Source organism: Nannobrachium achirus, assembly GCF_963921795.1.
Source record: "Nannobrachium achirus genome assembly, chromosome: 22".
NCBI lineage: Eukaryota > Metazoa > Chordata > Actinopteri > Myctophiformes > Myctophidae > Nannobrachium > Nannobrachium achirus.
Window position 1 is genome coordinate 30,004,590 of NC_137829.1, and position 20,768 is coordinate 30,025,357.

At 45.2% G+C, this 20,768-nt stretch overlaps 1 protein-coding gene across 1 annotated transcript in view; it reads left to right on the top strand.

Annotated features, from left to right (window-relative positions):
• Positions 1-20,768, top strand: part of cerkl (CERK like autophagy regulator) — a gene marked incomplete at both ends in the record, with an annotated part of 76,091 nt that overhangs the window by 13,512 nt on the left and 41,811 nt on the right. The window lies entirely within an intron of this gene.

A 20,768-nucleotide genomic window follows, 5' to 3' on the forward strand; every position in this document is an offset into this window, starting at 1 on the left:
CGCAGTCTCGTCGACGATGAGGACAAGATCACCAGGTGCCAGACTTCTTCTTACTCTGTTCCATTTTTGCCTTTCCTGTAGAAGTGGCAAATACTCCTTTGTCCAACGCCTCCAGAATAAATCGGCGATGTACTGCACTTGTCTCCATCGTCTCCTACAGTATAAGTCCTCCTTTTTGAAAACCCCTGGCGGCAGCCAGGGTTTGCACTTCAGTTGCAGTAGATGGTTTGGAGTGAGTGCTTCGAGATCACCAGGATCATCAGACATTGGAGTAAGTGGACGATCATTGAGTATTGCTTCCACTTCACAAAGCGCTGTTTGCAGGCCCTCATCATCCATGGTTTGTTCCTTTAAAACAGATCTGAGGACCTTTTTAATGGACTGGATTAATCGTTCCCAAACGCCTCCATGATGAGCGCCGAGAGGAGGGTTGAATGTCCATTTCATTTCATCTTTAAGCAAGGTTTTGTGGATTTTGTCATTGTCTAGTTCCTTTAAAGCTTGTTTCAGCTCCCGGTTAGCACCAACAAGGTTGGTTCCATTATCTGACCTCATCTCAGACACTTTTCCTCTCCTGCAGATGAAGCGTCGCAGAGCATTAATGCATGAGTCAGTGTCCAGAGAATAGGCCATTTCCAAGTGCACAGCACGGCATGCGAGACAGGTAAAAATTACCCCATACCGTTTCACTGTACTCCTTCCTCTTTTGACCAGTATAGGCCCAAAGTAATCGACTCCAGTGTGCGTGAATGGTGGAAAATCCACAGACACACGATCTTTAGGTAGATCAGACATCTGTTGCTGTCCAACTTTAGCATTTTGCCGCTGGCAAAACACACATTTTCTGAGCATCCTTCGAACTGCTGCATTTGCCTGTAGAATCCAGTAGCGCCGTCTAAGCTTTGAGAGTGTGTGGTTCCTCCCACTATGTCCAACCTGCTCATGGACGTGCTGCAGAATTAAATCTGACACATGATGTTTCTTGGGAAGGATCATCTGATGCTTGGTTTCCTCAGGCATAGCAGCTCGACTCAGTCTTCCTCCGACACGCAGGATGCCATCAACCATTATTAGATTGAGTTTGTGAATCCTGCTTTTCTTTCCAATGTGGCTTTTGTTTTTTGACAGAACGTCAACTTCCTCTGAGAAGCACTGGTCTTGCACAAAACGTACAATTGCCTTTTCTGCTTGATCCAAGTCCTCCACTGACAAGTGTGGGACACTTTTTGACTGAGGTTTGATCAAGGGGTTCTTCCTGGCCAAACTCAGTTCTTTTAATTTAGTTTTCAGTTTGAGAAGCCATGCCACTGCTGTTTTTAATCTTCTCCATGTAGAAAAGTACTGGATGAACTGACATGTTGGATTGTCATTCATTTTCACCTCAGTACTGCAAACTGTGATGTCTTTCCTCACCTCTGGGTCACCAGCAGGTATGGGCCCCAGTGCTGCAGACTTTGGCCACTGGGCCTCAGGCAGTGTGAGGAAAGCAGGTCCATTGATCCATCTTTTAGATGACAGGAGGGCATCAGCTTTCAATCCACGAGAAGCATCGTCTGCTGGGTTGAGCTTTGTAGTTACATGTCGCCACTGAGAGATGCTTGTGAGTGCTTGGATAGTTGAGATTCGATTGGCCACGAAGGTTTGAAATCTTTGATTGCGATTGGCCAAGTACCTTAAGACAGACATGCTGTCAGTCCAGAAAACAGAATCTTCAGTTGTGATTTGAAGTTCTGCTTTTAACAGTCTGTCCATGCGTGCTGCTAACACAGCAGCTGCGAGCTCCAGTCTGGGGATGCTTGTGTGCTTCAGTGGTGCAACACTTGCTTTTCCAATCAAGAAAGCCACGTGTGCGTTGTTAGTGTGATTTTCAAGACGGATGTATGACACTGTCCCATAGCCACTCTCACTGGCGTCACAAAAGTGATGTAACTGTGCTGACTTAATCTTGCCAAATCCATCTGGAATGACACACCTGTTGACTTGAAAGTTGCTGAGGTGATGGAGTTCAGCCAGCCACTTTTGCCACTGCGTAGACAAAGCATCTGGAATGCAATCATCCCAACCACACTTGATTCTGCAGAGGTCCTGCAGTATCTTCTTCGCCACTAGGACAACTGGTGAGAGAAAACCAAGTGGGTCATAAATTGAGCTCACCATAGACAGTATTCCACGTCGAGTGGTTGGTTGACTTTTCAAAGTCTGATTGAAAGTGAAAGTGTCTTGTTCAATGTTCCACTGAGCACCGAGAGCTCTTTCCATGGGCAGATGCTCTCTGTCCAAGTCCAGCTGTTTCAGCTCCTTGGCCCTTTCCTCCACTGGGATGGAAGATAGAACAGACCTACTATTGCTGGTCCATTTGGTTAGGCCAAATCCTCCCCTTGTACAGAGGTCTTTGAGGTCTTTGTACAGACAGATTGCTTGCTCCACACTGTCAACAGACTTGAGGCAATCATCCACGTAAAAGTTCTTGTTGACTGTACTGATGACATCTTCAGAATATTTGTCCTCGTTGTCTTTGGCTGTCTGTTTTAGTGCGAAGCTTGCACAGCTGGGCGAAGAGACAGCCCCAAAGAGATGTACAGTCATTCTGAAGTCTGCAAGGGGTTGAGTTGCGTCTCCGTTAGGCCACCATAGAAACCGCAAGAAGTCTTTGTCCTCGCTATCCACCCGTACTTGGTGGAACATTGCTTCAATATCCGCCATTAAAGCAACAGGTCCCTGGCGGAATCGAATCAGTACACCCAATAGGGTATTTGGCTCTTTATTCAGGGAGGTTCCATGGAAAGGGGCACCACAGTCGAAAACCACACGAATTTTCCCTTTTCGTGGGTGGTACACCCCATGATGTGGTGGGTACCACACTCTCCCATCACTTCTCATCAGTTCATCTTTTGGCACCGGCTCAGCATATCCTTTCTCGATGACATCGTTGAGAAAAGCTGTGTACTCCTGGTGAAAGTTTTCGTTCCTCTTGAACTTTTTCAAAAGTTGATGAACTCTTTGCTCTGCTATCTGTCGATTATTTGGCAGAACCACATCCAAATTACGAAAAGGCAGTTTGAGATAATAATGTTCATCTTTTAATGTAGCTGAGTCTGAAGCGATTTTCATGAACTGCTTGTCCTCTGCAGACATTTCTTTCTTCTCATAACAATGCTCTGTAAAGTCTTGATTGTACTGTTGTATCAGCATTTCCTCCACACTGGCAATGGAAGTCCTATTCACACTCAAGGAGTGCTGGCCATGCTCATCCATTGAGCTACAATTGAGTGGGCCATTAACCACCCATCCAAACATAGTTTTCACAGCATAAGGCCCATTACCTACACTGTTAACTATTTCCCAAGGTTCCAGAGCTTTGGGAGCATTGACTCCAATGAGAAGACCTATTTCAGCATCAATGCGTTTCACATGAACATTATTCAAGTAAGGCCATTTTTGTATGTCTTCTTGAGAGGGAATATGTTTGTGAGTGACTGGGATGCTCTTGTGAGTGTACACATCAGGCAGTTCAAGGAATGTATTTTCTTCCAGCCCAGCCACTTCCATTCCAGCAATTTTGTAGCTGTGAATTGGCCTCTTCTGTCCCAAGGTTGTCAGAAGTATGTCAGTTTTGTTTCCTTTTGCATTAAGCTCCTCCATTAATGCTTCTGTACAAAAGGTAGCAGAGCTGCCTGGATCCAAAAAGGCATAGGTGTTCACTGTTCTATTGCCTTTGATCATTTTAACTTGTACAGGTACAATAGCCAACATGCAATCACGGCCACTATTTCCGGCCCCAGTATGCCTACTAGTGTCCAAAGATACAAGTGCATTGACAGCTGGCTCACCCTCAGCATCATTCGTGGCACCAGATGGTTGGGGGGTGAACTTCCTGTCGATGTGTAGGATGCTGGGGTGCTTTAGTTGACATGTTTGACAAGTCATGCGTTTTTCACAGCTCTTACTCATATGTCCTTTTACAAGACATCCAAAGCAAAGTCCTTTTGTTTTGAGAAATTCGACTTTCTCCTTATTAGGCTTGTTTTTAAACTTTTTGCAGAGCAGCATTGTATGTTCTCCTTTACAAAACATGCATGGCTGTTGGAATGCAGAGGGAACATTTACCTGCTTGACATCTTGACCTGTGAACTCTGACTTGGGTTGAGTGTTGTGTGTTGCTGGAGCTGCTGGTGTTATTGTGGTGGCAAAACTGCTTCCTCTCAGCTGCGCCCTGGGGGGTCTTTGTGTGGCTGTGACTTTAGGCTTGGAACCTACTTTCTGGGACGCTGGGTCCTGAAGGTCTCCAAATATTGGGTCCAAAGCGATGTTTGCTTGGTTCTCAACAAACTCCACGAGGTCCATAAACTTGGCTCTTTCTTTATTCCTTTCGAGTAGAGCACAAGCTGTTGATCTCCATTTATCACGCAGCTTAAAGGGCAATTTCGCAACAATGGCTCTCATGTTTGAAGGGGTTTCTAATTCCAATAAAAATTGAATATCCTGCATGACATTGTAGCATTCCCTCAGAAATATACCATAGGCATGCAGGGCTTTTCCATCTTCTGCTCTTATGGAATTCCAGTTGAGAGCCTTATCCAGGTAAGCAGTTGCTATTTTCATTTCATGTCCAACGTGCTTTTGAAGCAACATTTTTGCCTCCATGTATCCTCTTCTTGGGTCCATATGCAAGCAGCTGCTCACAAGATCCCTTGGCTGTCCAGCAGTGTATTGTTCTAGAAAATAGAGTCTGTCTTGATTACTGCTGGTCCTGCTTTCAATATTGTGTTGAAAAGCTCGGATGAAAGATCTGTAGTGGAGTGCATCACCATGAAATATTGGAATGTCTCTAGTGGGCAATAATGAGAGCTGCTGTTGCCCAACTAAATATTCAGTGATGTCATTTTGTCTTCTGAGGATATTTGAAAGAGTTATTGTTTCAGAGTTGTCTCCTTCATGGTGACCTCTGTCCAGGTCCTGTCTGGCCAGGTCCTGCCTGGCCTCCGCACCAATAGTACCCTGAGGTGCATAATGATGCTGGTCTGCAACACCACGTCTGGGAGGTGGATGCTGCCCAGCACCACCATGTCTGGGAGGTGGAGGCTGGGCTGCACCACCAAGTCTGGAGTCTGGATGCTGCGCTGGACCACCACGTCTGGAGTCTCGATGCCGCACTGGATCCCCAGGTCTGGAGTCTCGATGCCGCACTGGATCCCCAGGTCTGGAGTCTCGATGCTGCACTGGATCCCCAGGTCTGGAGTCTCGATGCTGCACTGGATCCCCAGGTCTGGAGTCTGGATGCTGGTCCATTTGCGCTGCTGGGGTGTGGAGACTTAATGAGCTGACATCTGGATGCTGCTCCTCATCACCACCACCACGTCTAGGATCTGCCTGCTGCTCACTTCTGCCCCTTTCCATACTTGCCTGTTCTTTAGTAGGCAACTGAGCAGTATTTTCTTGTGCAGAAGTGACAGGAAGTGGGCGAGGTTTAGCGCCTTGCAGTTCATAAGCAGCATTCAAAGAAGCTTCTCCTAATGTTGTTTGGTCCATTGTCAGAGGACTGAAACGGTCCATGGTCCTATGTGCTTGTGGTGCTCCCTTAGGGATGGGAGATGAAAACTCCTCCACTTCTTTCAGCACATGCAATTTGGCAGGTGCTTGTGGTGCCACTTTCGATTGAGATGCATTCTCCTCCAATTCATATAGCACATTCAATTTTGCATTTGTAGCAGCCAACTCAGAATCAACAGCAAACTTTTCCTTCCTTGCTTTAAGCTGTAGCTCCTCCAGATCCAGAGCATATTGGCCCTCAAGACATGAAGCTTTGGCCAATAGTGCAGCACGTTCTGCTTCCGCATTTATTCGTGCACGTGCACTGGATGCTGTGCTCTTTTTAGATGTTACAGATGCACAATCAATAGATTCCAAGCTCACCTCATGCTGCACGATCTGTGTAGAGTGATGAAAAGGCTGTTTTGCATTCTTCATATTGGCTATTAACCATTTTTCTGTTTCCTTAATGAAGTCTCTGAATGCAAGCAACTTGGGTTCATACCAGTTCATGTGGTCTGCATCTCTTTCTCCAATAGGCAGAGACATTTGTACATTTACTTGCAGTTCCATAAATTCAGACAATACATTATGAAACTCATCAAATGCATGGCAAACACCCTCCACAGTTCCACTTTCCATCAGGGCTTCAATTTCATTCTTTTTTCGTGTCACCATTCCATGTTTAGCTCTCCTTGAGCCAATCAGCTTATGTAGCTGTTCCTCAGAAACCCCATCGGGCATCATTTCATTTTCATTAGATGGATTAGGGTTTGCCATAACAGCCTTATCTTCAGGTACATCTGTGACCGTTTGCAGATCACCGTCATTCATTTGCTTTGCCATGTCACTGTCAGCCATATCAGCACAATTAAAAAGTCATTGTCCATAGAAATTCATTTTCCAAAACTTGCACTTGGGCTATTGTGGCTTAAAGCACAGATACAAAGTTCAAAAGCAAGCACACAATGCAACAAAGTCTTATTCAGCACATTGTACTCACACTTTAGTTTTCAGAGAAAGTTCAGTTTCCAAAGTGTCCAAGTCCTTTACTTGTGGAATTGATTATTTGCATCCTTTTTCCATTAGTTCCTTTCTTTAATTTCATGATCCCATTTCCATTTTTCATTCTTTGATTTCATGATCCATTTTCCATTCTTTGATTTCATGATTCCATCCTCCATTTTCCTTTTCCATTTCCATTTCCATCTTTCATTTTCCTTTCCAAGTTCCAATTTCCATGTCCAAGCAGTAGTTTTTGACTTAGATGTAGAGGCATTTAATCCAAACCTCTACTGGTGAAGGCCAACTGTCCACATACAAATGTATGCCGATGACACGGTTCTTTCTTTATGCACAAGCTGAAAACAAACAACTAGCTGCAGATAAACTGAATGCAGCCATGGTCCACGTATCTGACTGGCTGAGGAACTCCTGTTTACATTTAAACACAAGTAAAACTGTTTGCATGTTTTTGTCACGCAACTCCACAGAACCTGATCCTGACATTGTTGTCAGAGGAAACCGCATCCAGGTAGTTACAGAATTTAAATATCTTGGAATCATACTAGACTCACATTTAACATTCATAAAACATGTCAAAAAGGTAACCAATACAATTAAATTCAACTTAAATAATTTCAGGCACATAAGACCATATCTCACAACAGATGCAGCTAAACTCTTCATGCACGCAATGATTTTTTCACACATATCATACTGCTTCACAACCTGGTCTCAGACCAATATAACAACCATGAAACCTATTGAATCACTCTACAAACAGACGTTAAAAACACTCGATCAAAAGCCCAACCGTTACCACCATTGCCATATAGTACAAAAATATAATTTATTTAACTTTGAAAGCTTTAGGCATTTTATGGATTCCTGTCTTGTGTTCAAGGTTCTCAATGGGCTTGCACCTCCACCACTGAAACAGTTCATAAAACGTTGTGAAAGTGGTGACAGAACAACAAGGGCTACAACCAGAGGGGACTGTGAGGTACCATCCAGGCAGAGCGTGTTTGGTAACACAGTTCTCTCTGTTAGAGCCTCCAATATATGTGTAACAGGGGGGACTCTAGGACCTGGGAGCCCAGAGCAGGCAACGGCAGCGTAACGGAGCCTGCTTATAGGGAGCCCTCTCTCGTGAGAACAGTTAGTTCACGTTTGATCTCGTTGCGTCGAGGGTGGTTGCTGCGTGGTGGTGTGCTGGCAGCTAGCACCTGTGTGTTTGCAATTCACTACAGACAGACAGGTATGTCTTAAAACACTTCAACATGTTTAGACACTTTAGCTTTGGTTTACAATGTGGGTTATTATGTGTACTCATTGCTGTCAATGCACTTTTAGACTATCTTGTGGGGCTGTGCAGCAGCAGACGTGGGAACCAGAAACCAGTCACATATGCACTTTAGCCAAGTCTGAGGTATGACTTGACTTTTACATTGTGCTGTATACCAACTTGAAGTTCAGCTTTATAATGGAAGTTAATGATTATGAAGTTCTGTGATTTATATGGTTTAACATACTTACTGGTTTTGGTGCTGTTTAATTAATATTACTTTTGTCCTCTAGATGGTCAGAGCCATATCCTGGTCAGCCCAGAGATCCTACCTGTTGGTGCCAGTTGCCTTGGGCCTAGGAGGTAGGAAGTTGGGCTTTCCAGTGCAATGTGTATTGTATAATTATGTACTGTATAATGCTCAGGGAAGTAATTGGTTCTTTTGTCTTACAGGCTGAACTGGTGACACCTTGTGGTCAGCAGGGCAGCCGCTGCTCTTTTCTTTTAGTTTATTTTTATAGTGGTTTTCTCAAAGTGCCTCCATGGGTTATGATACAGCTTTTAAAAGCATTCTCTATTTTGTACTACCTGGTTAAAGACCGTGTGCCCCCTTCCCTACTTTGTGTGCAGTGTTTTAACAGTATTCAATGATATCATGGTGTGTGCGCTTAGCCGCAGTTCTTATTGTTTGCAGTGACTTATTCCATTATCTTATTCTTAACAGTGTGCAGTGATCTTATTGTTATTGCCCCCCCTGGTCAACCAATGGTAGTACATTGTCTATGTTTGCTCATCTATGCTGTTTAAATAAAGTTGTTAATCTATTGTTCACACAAAAGCCTCTGTCCGTCTTCATCAGCCCTGTGTGGGGATATTTAAAGGGTCATAACGATAACATGCTTAAGTCAGGCGGGTCTCCCACCCTGTAATTGGGAGTGGCGTTGTCACTTTAATAACTTAAATAATACTATCAGTGTCCATTTGGTCACATTTGGCGTTAGTCGGCAGTGGACGCAGAGGCTTTTTGTGTTTTAATTGGAGGCACTGAGATTATAGAGCAACAGGTTAGGAGGGAAAAGAGCAGTGGTTGTCCAGGAGGAGATCAAGAGGACATCCACCGCCCTCTAGCTGTGAAAACGTCTGGGTGCATACATTGTGGACATTTTCTTGTGGTGCTATTGACCTGGTTGTACAGATCATTTTCATTTCTTTTTGCTGTGACAACATCTTAGTAAAATGACTGAATCTGACCAAATCAAGGTTTTGAGTGAGCTTGTTGAGCGGCTGCAGGCAGAGAATAATAGGCTCAAAGACAGGGGTAACGAGACTGTAAATGTAGAGGCCCCTGAGCCAACTAGCCATGTAGCTGCTAACAGTATTGGTAATGGCTCAGCACATGAGCGTGTGTATGTTTATGCACCAAGGGAGAGGAAATGTCCACGTTTTTCAGGAGTGATGGTTCAAGATGGTTTGACTGTAGAGGATTGGGTGGAGGAGGCACGAAAGTCATTGTCTGTGCGGCAAACATCCCCAGCCGAACAGGCAGCCTTTCTATGTGATCTTTTAGACGGGGAAGCTAAAAGGGAAGTTAAATTTGGCTCCCCAGCAGATAGAGCTAACCCTGAGGCAATTTTTACCATTTTGCTTGATAATTTTGGTTGTGATCAAACTTATGTAACACTGCAAAGGCAGTTTTTCCAACGCAGGCAACAGGACAATGAGTCCATACGTGAATTTTCACATGCTTTACTACATTTGATGGAACTGCTTAAATGCAAAGACCCACGTGGTGTTGTACATCCAGAGTTGGTAATTCGTGACACTTTCATTGAAAATGTACGTGATGCTAAATTGCAGCGTGAATTGGCTCACCTGGTTCGGCAACATCCGAACCAGTCATTCACAGAGATACGTAATGCAGCCATCAAATGGGAAAAGCGGGGGCCCCCTACTAATACACAGAGAGCAAGAGCTTATTCTTTTGACTCCCATGCCTCAGGTTTTGGTGAAGGTGAGGTTGACACTAATGCCATCTCTGTTAGGCCAAGTGATGAGTTGGGGGAGTTGAAAGAATGTTTACGTAAACAGCAAGTACAACTCGATGCCATCCTTAAACACCTGGGCCCCTCTTCCTCTGTCTCTAACCATTTAAATCCCCATGACTTCCCTAATGGTAATAGGCCGAAGCCATACAAGTTCCAGCCGGATGGTAAACCAATATGCATGCGATGCAACAGAGCAGGTCATATTGCAAGGTTTTGTCGGGTTGACACAGGTGGGCTCCCAGGTGGGGAGGGGTCAAGGGGACAGGGCCAAAGGGTGGGGGCAAGGGTGAACGTGGTCGAACAGCAGGGAAACTAGCGCCCCCTGTTGCTGGGAACCCGGCACCAGGAGGGGGTTTTATGGGTTCAAAACAGGCAAATCTAGCATCCAGGCTAATTGGACGTTGCCCAGTGGTTCAAATCATTATGGAGGGGGTGGTGGTACCATCCTTGCTCGACACAGGGTCAATGGTGACTACAGTAACGCAAGCCTTTTTCGAACAACACCTTAAGCCCCAAACTAATGAACAATTGAAATCTTGTAACTGGCTTCATCTAACCGCTGCAAATGGTTTGGACATCCCATACTTGGGATATGTGGAGTTGGATGTTGAAGTTCTGGGCACAGTCCTCCCACAGATGGGCATCCTGGTGGTAAAGGATCCTATTGACCCAGTTTCCATAAGTCGAAAAACTGCTGTGCCTGGCCTGCTGGGAATGAACATTATCAGTGGTTGCTATTCTGTACTGTTCAGCGAACACGGTAACAACCTCTTTTCCTCTCCACTAGTCCAACAAGCTGGGAAGGAATGGGTGCGGGCATTATCAGAGTGCCAACAAATGGAGCGCCTCCTACAGACTGGCTGTGTGGGGGAAGCGGTGGCACTGCCGGGTCCAGCAATCTGCATACCAGCAGGCTCCCTGAAGTTCATCCAGGCCACATGTAACCAAAGCCCTGGTCCAGCACTGGAGAGCGTAATGCTAGAGCCCCTGCCCTATGGGAAAGGCCACCTCCCTGTAAACCTGCTGATTTCCAGGGCCCTCCTCGCTGTTTCCAGGGGGACGGTTGATATCCCCATCGTGAATGTGGGAGAGGAAGACCAATGGCTGAAACCAAGAACAGTGCTGGGGTCACTACACCTGGCCGATCTACATTCCCCTTCTCAGTCGGTGATTGTGGAGGAGAAGCTCGAGGACCCGGACAGGCAGGTTGTATTCATTCAGTCCATGTCAGCGCAGTCCTGTACCCCACAGCCGCCCCTGCTCCCTGGTCTGAACGAGCTGAAGTGGCCCAACCTGCCCCCGGATGATGCACAGGCAGCCAAGAATCTACTAATGAAGTACCGAGACGCATTCAGCCTTGAAGATGGGGAGTTGGGCTGTACCAACTTGATCCACCATGAAATCCCAGTGACGGACGAGGCCCCTGTACGCCAGCGATACCGCCGCCTCCCCCCTTCTCAATTCTCACTGGTCAAGGCCCACATACAAGACCTGCTACAGCGAGGCATCGTGAGAGTGAGCTGCAGCCCCTACTCCTCCCCCATCGTGGTGGTCCAGAAAAAGTGTGGAGACATTCGGCTGTGCGTCGATTACCGACAACTGAATGCCAAGACAAGAAAAGACGCCTACCCTCTGCCACGCATCGAGGAGTCATTGGATGCCCTTACAGGGGCGAAATGGTTCTCAACTCTCGACCTGGCAAGTGGTTACAATCAAGTGCCAATGGCAGAGAAGGACAAGGAGAAAACTGCTTTCTGTACCCCTTTCGGCCTATTCGAATTCAACCGAATGCCGTTTGGGCTTTGCAACGCGCCAGGTACTTTCCAACGCCTGATGGAGCGCATCTTCGGGGACCAGAGCTTCCAGTCACTGCTGCTGTATTTGGACGACATCGTCATCTTTTCCACAACCTTCAGTCAACACCTGCAGCGGTTGGAGATGGTCCTGAGACGACTCCAGCAGCACAACCTAAAACTGAAGCTGTCCAAATGCCACTTCTTTCAGCAGGAAGTTAAATATCTGGGCCATGTCATCTCTTCTGCTGGTGTGGCCACCGATCCAGAGAAGACCAAAGCAGTGGCCGAATGGAAACACCCTTCGACTGTCACCGAGCTTCGCTCCTTCTTGGGTTTCTGCTCGTATTACAGGCGTTACGTGGACGGATTTGCCAAGCATGCAGCCCCACTTCACCGGCTGGTCGCAGAGTTGGAAGGAGGGCCCAAGAAACCACGGCCAAGGCTCAGCGCCAAGTTGGAGGGACATTGGACAGAACACTGCGAGCAGGCATTCCAGACCCTCAAGAACAAGTTGGTCACTGCCCCTGTCCTGGGATATGCCGATTTCAAGCAGCCCTTCATCCTGGAAACCGATGCCAGTCACCAGGGCCTTGGGGCAGTACTCTCCCAAGAGCAGGATGGAGCACGCAGGCCAATCGCTTTCGCCAGTCGGGGACTAAAGCCAACAGAGAGAAACATGTCCAACTACAGCTCCATGAAATTGGAATTTCTTGCCCTGAAGTGGGCAGTTACGGAGAAGTTCAGGGAATATCTCCTCGGGACGACGTTTACGGTATACACCGATAACAACCCCCTGAGCTACCTCCAGACAGCTAAATTGGCAGCTGTAGAACAACGGTGGGCATCGCAGTTGGCAAGTTTCACCTTCGACCTCAAGTACCGCCCCGGCACAGCCAATGGTAACGCTGACGCCCTTTCCCGTCAACCAAACACTCCAGTGCCTCAGTCCCTCCCGGCTATGGTGCCGGGCTTCTCCGTCCCCCCACAGGTGGCCAATAGCTCCCTCCAGAGTCCAGTGGGGCAACCACGGCTTATTGTTAACACCATGGCCGTGGATGCAGCTCCAGTAAGGGAGAAGGCTGACCTGCAGGCCTTGCAAGCCATTGACCCGGTGATTAAGCCATTCCTTACCTACTGGAGAAGAGGGAGTCCCCCAAACAAAGTGGAACGGTCAAGGGAATCTGACCACGTTTTGGAGCTTGCTCGGCAGTGGAAGAGGATAAGGGAGAAGGACAACGTGCTGTACAGAGAAGTGCAGATGCCCCCAGGCCGAAAGGCAGTGCACCAGTTGTTACTACCAAAGGCACTACGCACCGAGGTACTGACCAATCTACATGACAACCATGGCCATCAGGGGGCAGAGAGGACCACAGCCCTTGTCCGTGAGAGGTGTTATTGGCCCAATATGCGCCTGGACATCGACCTGTGGTGTAAAGAATGTGAACGCTGTGTCATTGCCAAAGCAGTACGACCATCAGTCAGAACCTTTATGGGACACCTAATGGCCTCAAAACCATTAGAAGTGTTAGCCATCGACTTTACCACTTTGGAGAGAGCCAGTGACGGGAGAGAACACATCTTGGTGGTAACCGACGTCTTCTCAAAATTCACTCAAGCATATCCAACGCCAGATCAAAAGGCCAACACTGTAGTTAAAATCCTGACTGAGAAATGGTTCTATATCTACGGGGTCCCTAAACGTATCCATTCTGACCAAGGGCGGAGCTTCGAAGGAGAACTACTCAAGCGCCTTTGTCAGCTGTATGGGATTGCGAAGACTAGGACCACCCCTTACCACCCAGAGGGAAACGGACAATGTGAGAGGTTTAACCGCACCCTCCATGACCTGTTGCGCTCCCTACCAGGTGAGAAGAAGCGAAAATGGCCCCAAATGCTCCCCCAGCTGTTGTTTGCCTACAACACCACAGTCCACCAGTCGACTGGGCATTCACCATACGAATTGATGTTTGGCCAGAAGCCGCAGCTGCCCGTTGACTTACTGCTGGGAAGAGCTGATGAGGAGCCATCTTCTACTACACCAGATGACTGGGTGAAAGAACACCAAGATCACCTGGCTACGGTGTATGTAGCTGCCCGAAAACATCTGGATGCAGCAGCAACAGCCAGGGAGAGGCGCCAACCCCCAACGACCACATCCATTCTTCCCGCAGGCACTCTGGTTTATCGGAGGAACCACGGACCTGGACGAAGGAAAATTCAAGACATGTGGGAATCAACAGTCTACCAAGTGGTTGAATGCCTTGACAAGGTGGGCACAGTATACAGGATCCAGTCCCGCAACGATCCAGAACGGCAGAAGAACGTCCACCGCTCTCAAATTAGGCCGATTACCGAAAGAGGAGCCCTGGTGTCAGAACCACTGGCAGTGCCCCCTCCACCCAGCCACCTGGATGATACCCCATCTCTGAGAGGTGAATCTGACGAGGATGACAGCAACAGCAGTTTTTCGTCAGGGTTTATGACCCTCCCAAATGTCCCCCCTCAAAATGGATGGAATCCAGGGCTTATGGAGACAAACCAGAGTACAGAATGGGAGCCAGACCCCCCGCCCCCAGATACCATTGAACTGTCCATGCAAGACCCCCCAGAACTCCCTGAGAATGATCTACACCTCCCTGAAAGATCAGAGACCGTCTCGCAGCCACTGGAGCCAGAGCTGGTGGTTATAAGGCGCACAAACAGAACCACTGCCGGTCAACACTCAAACCCGTTTAACCTGCCCCTGCCCTTGGCCCCACAAACCCCTCCCCCATCAGTAAGCTCCCAGCAAGTGACATTCAGGTCATGGCACTAATCCACCTTTAGCCAGGGCCATTTATGTTACCGGGACGGCAACCTTTTAAAGTTGGGGTGTATGTAACAGGGGGGACTCTAGGACCTGGGAGCCCAGAGCAGGCAACGGCAGCGTAACGGAGCCTGCTTATAGGGAGCCCTCTCTCGTGAGAACAGTTAGTTCACGTTTGATCTCGTTGCGTCGAGGGTGGTTGCTGCGTGGTGGTGTGCTGGCAGCTAGCACCTGTGTGTTTGCAATTCACTACAGACAGACAGGTATGTCTTAAAACACTTCAACATGTTTAGACACTTTAGCTTTGGTTTACAATGTGGGTTATTATGTGTACTCATTGCTGTCAATGCACTTTTAGACTATCTTGTGGGGCTGTGCAGCAGCAGACGTGGGAACCAGAAACCAGTCACATATGCACTTTAGCCAAGTCTGAGGTATGACTTGACTTTTACATTGTGCTGTATACCAACTTGAAGTTCAGCTTTATAATGGAAGTTAATGATTATGAAGTTCTGTGATTTATATGGTTTAACATACTTACTGGTTTTGGTGCTGTTTAATTAATATTACTTTTGTCCTCTAGATGGTCAGAGCCATATCCTGGTCAGCCCAGAGATCCTACCTGTTGGTGCCAGTTGCCTTGGGCCTAGGAGGTAGGAAGTTGGGCTTTCCAGTGCAATGTGTATTGTATAATTATGTACTGTATAATGCTCAGGGAAGTAATTGGTTCTTTTGTCTTACAGGCTGAACTGGTGACACCTTGTGGTCAGCAGGGCAGCCGCTGCTCTTTTCTTTTAGTTTATTTTTATAGTGGTTTTCTCAAAGTGCCTCCATGGGTTATGATACAGCTTTTAAAAGCATTCTCTATTTTGTACTACCTGGTTAAAGACCGTGTGCCCCCTTCCCTACTTTGTGTGCAGTGTTTTAACAGTATTCAATGATATCATGGTGTGTGCGCTTAGCCGCAGTTCTTATTGTTTGCAGTGACTTATTCCATTATCTTATTCTTAACAGTGTGCAGTGATCTTATTGTTATTGCCCCCCCTGGTCAACCAATGGTAGTACATTGTCTATGTTTGCTCATCTATGCTGTTTAAATAAAGTTGTTAATCTATTGTTCACACAAAAGCCTCTGTCCGTCTTCATCAGCCCTGTGTGGGGATATTTAAAGGGTCATAACGATAACATGCTTAAGTCAGGCGGGTCTCCCACCCTGTAATTGGGAGTGGCGTTGTCACTTTAATAACTTAAATAATACTATCAGTGTCCATTTGGTCACATATGGAACAGTCTCCCGACTGAAGTAAGACAGTCCTCCAACTATCTGACCTTCAAGTTCAACCTCAAGAGGTGGCTTAAATCAAATCAAATTTGTAATCATGAGTAATTATCTGCTCCATCTGTTACTGGAGTTGCTCATAATTGGCTAGTACTAGTCCCTTTAACAATTTACTATTTTACTATTACTATTTTACTATTACTATTTACTATTACTATTTACTATTACTATTTACTAAAATGTTACTGTTGTCGGCTCTGGCCGTAAGAGGTGGCTTAGAGCAAGTCAAACTTACAATCATGGGTAACTATCGGCTCCATCTGTCACTGGAGTCACTCAACTTGCTATAAGTATGTCCCCTTAATGTTGTACTGTACTGTTTTGTTTTGTTATGTTTTGTTTTGTACCGTATTGTATGTATAGTATGTTTTGTAAGGATAGCCTTACCTTCACTTTTGTACAGCCTGCCCAGGGACTACAGATGGAAATTAGCTCATGGCTAAATCTGGCATATTTACATTGATGTTGAAAAACTGACATGTTGATCAATGTGCTTTGTCCCTGACAAATAAATAAATAAAATAAATAAATAGGGTGTCTTGACTCCATTATTTTCCAATAAAAAGAAGAAAGGAGAAAGTTGAAATGCACTGAAAAATATTTATTGTCTTCCAAAAATGTCCAAGTAAATAATTAAACTGAAAAGGTCCAAAAATAGCAATTCGATAAATAATAAGGGTCAAAAACTGTATGCCTCCCTCACCTCCACCAAACTTTTCTTTGTTCCATTGTTCCCAGCAAGAATGACAAGTAACCTTAAACAAGCTCCCCTACTTCCTGTCCAACCTTTCAAAATAAAGTATACCAGGAAGCTTTTACTTTGAAGGGGAAAGAGAACTGCATAAGGGCTAACTTATTTTACATGACACATTTTAGCATTATTCCATACCTGGAGGAGGAGAGGTGGGCTATACAGAATACCAAATTACAATAACTTCATATCTTTCAAAATCATATTTTCTATTTAAGAAAACGAAAACTAGAAACAAAGTGGACAAAACCAAAAAACTAAAACTGGCTCCAACATACAGCATATGATTTGTGAAAGTGACAAACGGGCTTCACAGTTATGTCAGGTGTGTTCATATGCTAATGGTGATGCGATTTCAGATCAATTGCTCCAGCCACTGAGGAGAAACGCTGTTTCAGACAGACACTCACTCACTCAGACATTCGCAAAATTATAGTATAGATGATATATATAATAGGTTGTCACGAGATCAACGTTTGTTTGTTTTGTGTGTGTGTGTGTGTGTGTGTGTGTGTGTGTGTGTGTGTGTGTGTGTGTGTGTGTGTGTGTGTGTGTGTGTGTGTGTGTGTGCGTGCGTGTGTGGGGCAGCTGGTTCACTGTGACCCATACTCTCCCACAGTGAACCACATGGACCATCACATGAAACTGAACCCCCACTGAGAGAGAGAGAGAGAGAGAGAGAGAGAGAGAGAGAGAGAGAGAGAGTGAGAGTGAGAGTGAGAGTGCGTGTGCGTGTGCGTGTGTGTGTGTGTGTGTGTGTGTGTGTGTGTGTGTGTTCCTCTGCGTATGTGTGACTGTAATATTTATTAGAAGTTAATGAGTTTATGCACACATGCACATGCACACGCACAGCCTGTGTTGTGATTTGTGAAGATAAAATGAGATTTCTAAATGAATACTTAAATAGACACATATTCTATCAATTAGACTTGCATAGATTATACTGTATACTAACTCATAGAAAAATGAATTATATTAAAAATGTCACGGGGCCACAGGCCAGTTGATAAAATGACATTACTTGTCAATTCTTACAGAAAATAAACTGAAAATAGAAAATCAAATCAAATCAAACAATCTACTTAAAATAGATTACCCAGACTGTTAGCTACCAAATGGCTAATGGTGCAGTTGTTAAGTAGAGCTACAGTACATCTCTCTTTCATTTGATTTGTAGAACTACAATGGTTTTATGGGTATCCTACTTAGTCGGGCAGAGCCACAGGTAAGAAAAAATAGTAAAAAAAGAAATCAATGGCCGCGGGCCGGAGTCTGAGTATCACTGGAGTATATGATCACCCCACACACATGACCCGGAGCATATAGAGCCTGCCCTAGGCTTATGGACAGATTGGATGTGCGTGTGTGTGTATGTGCGTTCGTGCGTATGTGTGTGTGCATGCGTGCGTGTGTGTGCGTGCACACACTGCAGTTCAGTCAGTGTTTTCTATTATTTTCATATATTTTTTATTTTACCTTTCATTTTCACCAGGAAGTCTCCTTGAGATCAGACCTGGCCAAGGGTAGCAGCCGAGCCAACCCAACACACAACACATTAAAACACAGCAAATTACATGACTGCATTAATATAAGCCTTTCACAATTATTAATTACATAATCATCTGATCATAAATATTTGAGATAATCACAATTATTTTTGCATGACTGACTGTCATAATCATTTTCATGTTGATAAATGTTTAATTTTTTTAATTTTTTTATGAGCTTTATACTTTATATATTTAAGTTATTTGTCATATCTGCCCCGTCCAATTTCTGTTTACAAAGGCTAAAAGGCAAACAAATGCTTTTGTTTCCAATGTTCCAAACTTAAGTTCAAAAGCACAATTAAATAAAATGTTAATCGCAATTATCTGTATGGCAATTAATTGTCAAGTAAAATGTTGTATACATTAATAGCAACATGAATCCATTGACCAACATGTATACTAAGTAGGAGCTAATATTGAGACTGGCTAATGGCTGATTAGACGGACAATCTGTCCACGGCTCACAGTAGATCTGCTATTTTTTAAAAGTCGTGAACATGTGTGCAAATCTTTGAATATGTGTATTTTTTAAGCGTACATTTGTAACTCAGATTTTCCTTCTGGGGGGTCCCTGGAACTAAATATTTTTGAGACGGGGGTCCGTGGCCAAATACATATCATTTTGGGGGTCCTTCACATGAAAAAGTTTGAGGGGGTCCCCAGTTCAAATATGCTTACTTTGGGGGGTCCCTAGTTCAAATATTATTACTTTTGGGGGGGTCGTGGACTGAAAAAGTTGAGAACCATTGCATCAGGCCATGGATCACCAATTAACACAGAACATGTTTTTAAATCTCTGGGATCCCCAATGTACACTGTTAAACCCTTGTGTTTATTTAAAAGGATCCCTGGTTAATAAGCCTTATATGCCTTACATTACCAGTAAGACTCCCTAATCGGGAGATAAGCGATCGTCAGGTCGCATGTCTGCAAAAAGCAACCTCATGGTGGCGCTAGAAGAGGGGCATGTGAGAAATGTGTGCAAAGTTTGGCATGGATAGGGGCAACGGAGATATGAGTAGGGCCAAAAGTGTGACGTGGCGGACAGATGGAGGGACTGACTGGCGGAGGGACTGACAGACTGACAGACAGACAGCCGGTGGAGGTTTTCATAGTAACTTGCGACCTGATGGTCGCAATAATTGCCCTCTAAAATGTAAAATTAAAAACACACTCAATAGGGACATTCCTGTCGCATATTGATGGTGTAATTTGACCATGTGTGGTTCAGCCCTATTGAATAATGTATGGAATGCATGTGCAATAACAATATTGTAAATATTGTTTTGATGCTCATTTTAACCATAGGAAGTATGAATTCCATAAGGTCACACACATGGACAGATGACATCATCAACTTGCGACGGGAGTTTTCACTATTGAGTGTAGGCCTGTCCTCTAAAAATCGACGAATCGACGCGTCGTTTTAAGCCCCGGGAATCGACGCCAATTGTTTGAGTCGAGGAGTCGAAAATATATATATATTTTTTATATCACCAGTTAACCTACTATACTGCGGTGCACTGCTGCTAGACTGGTGTCATGTACTTCCAATTGAGAGATGTAGCAATTGGCGAACAGTTATTTATTGTCTCGCACCAGCGTAGGGGTGAAAGTGAGACGGAACGGCCAGAACCGCCGCTTCGTTAAAACATTCGGAGCCGGGAAGCACGCTGTCAAAATCCCATATTAAATAACCTGCCACAGCACACACGCACGTCCACGAAGTAATTCAACAATCTACTAAAGTCAAATTAACATACACAAGTGTAGGCTACTAGTTACATTTTCTAATTAAAGTGCTTCTGAATTGTTCCAGTGTTGTAAGTAATCCATGATGATGTTTGTAGTTTGTTTCGCTGTGTTTGCGTCCATGACATGTCCACACTGAGGGCTCTAGCTGGGAGCTGTGCCTCCAGCTATTTATGATCCGTTTCTGAAATGAATCCGTTCTCAACACCGACTCATTACTCTGTCAGTGCTCTGTGTCCCGCGACTGCGGACTGGATCCCATCGTTCATTTAAAAGAGCCGTTCAAGAGAGCGGAATCGTTCGCGAATGTCTCATCTTTACTGCACGGCAGTGGATGCTGCCGAGACGGGGCAGAGTTGAGTGTGTTGTAGGCCTACATTGCTATGCAGATAATGTTTGTGCTCGCGCAGCGATATCACCGAAAACACCGTGCATTCAATTCATCTTAATGTATTATTGTGTTGTGTTGATGTGGACGTTTAAAGCAAAACCTTTTTTTTTTCTTTTTTTTTTTACACAAAGTAGACTATAAAACGATTCGTCGACGCGTCGGAATGAACCCCTCGATTCGAATCGATTCCAAAAATCCCGAGTCGAGGACAGCCCTAATTGAGTGAAATATTAACTCTTTATTATATTAAATATTTAGAGTGGACCCTGATGGAGGCCTTAGGCCATCAGACCTTGGTCTGATGGCCATCAATGGTTTCCAGTGGAAATAAGCTTAGTCTTTTCATGGATCTCCTTTTAGTAGACCTTGTACCAGTGAACTGTACCGTCATGAAACTGTACCTTTTCCTATGCAAACTTCTAATAAAGTCTTCAATCAATCAATCAATCTGCGTTTTTTAATCGCTCTGAACTGAACAGAGCTGTCTTGGACCCTTTCTGACTTCTCCACTTCATCTTTGCA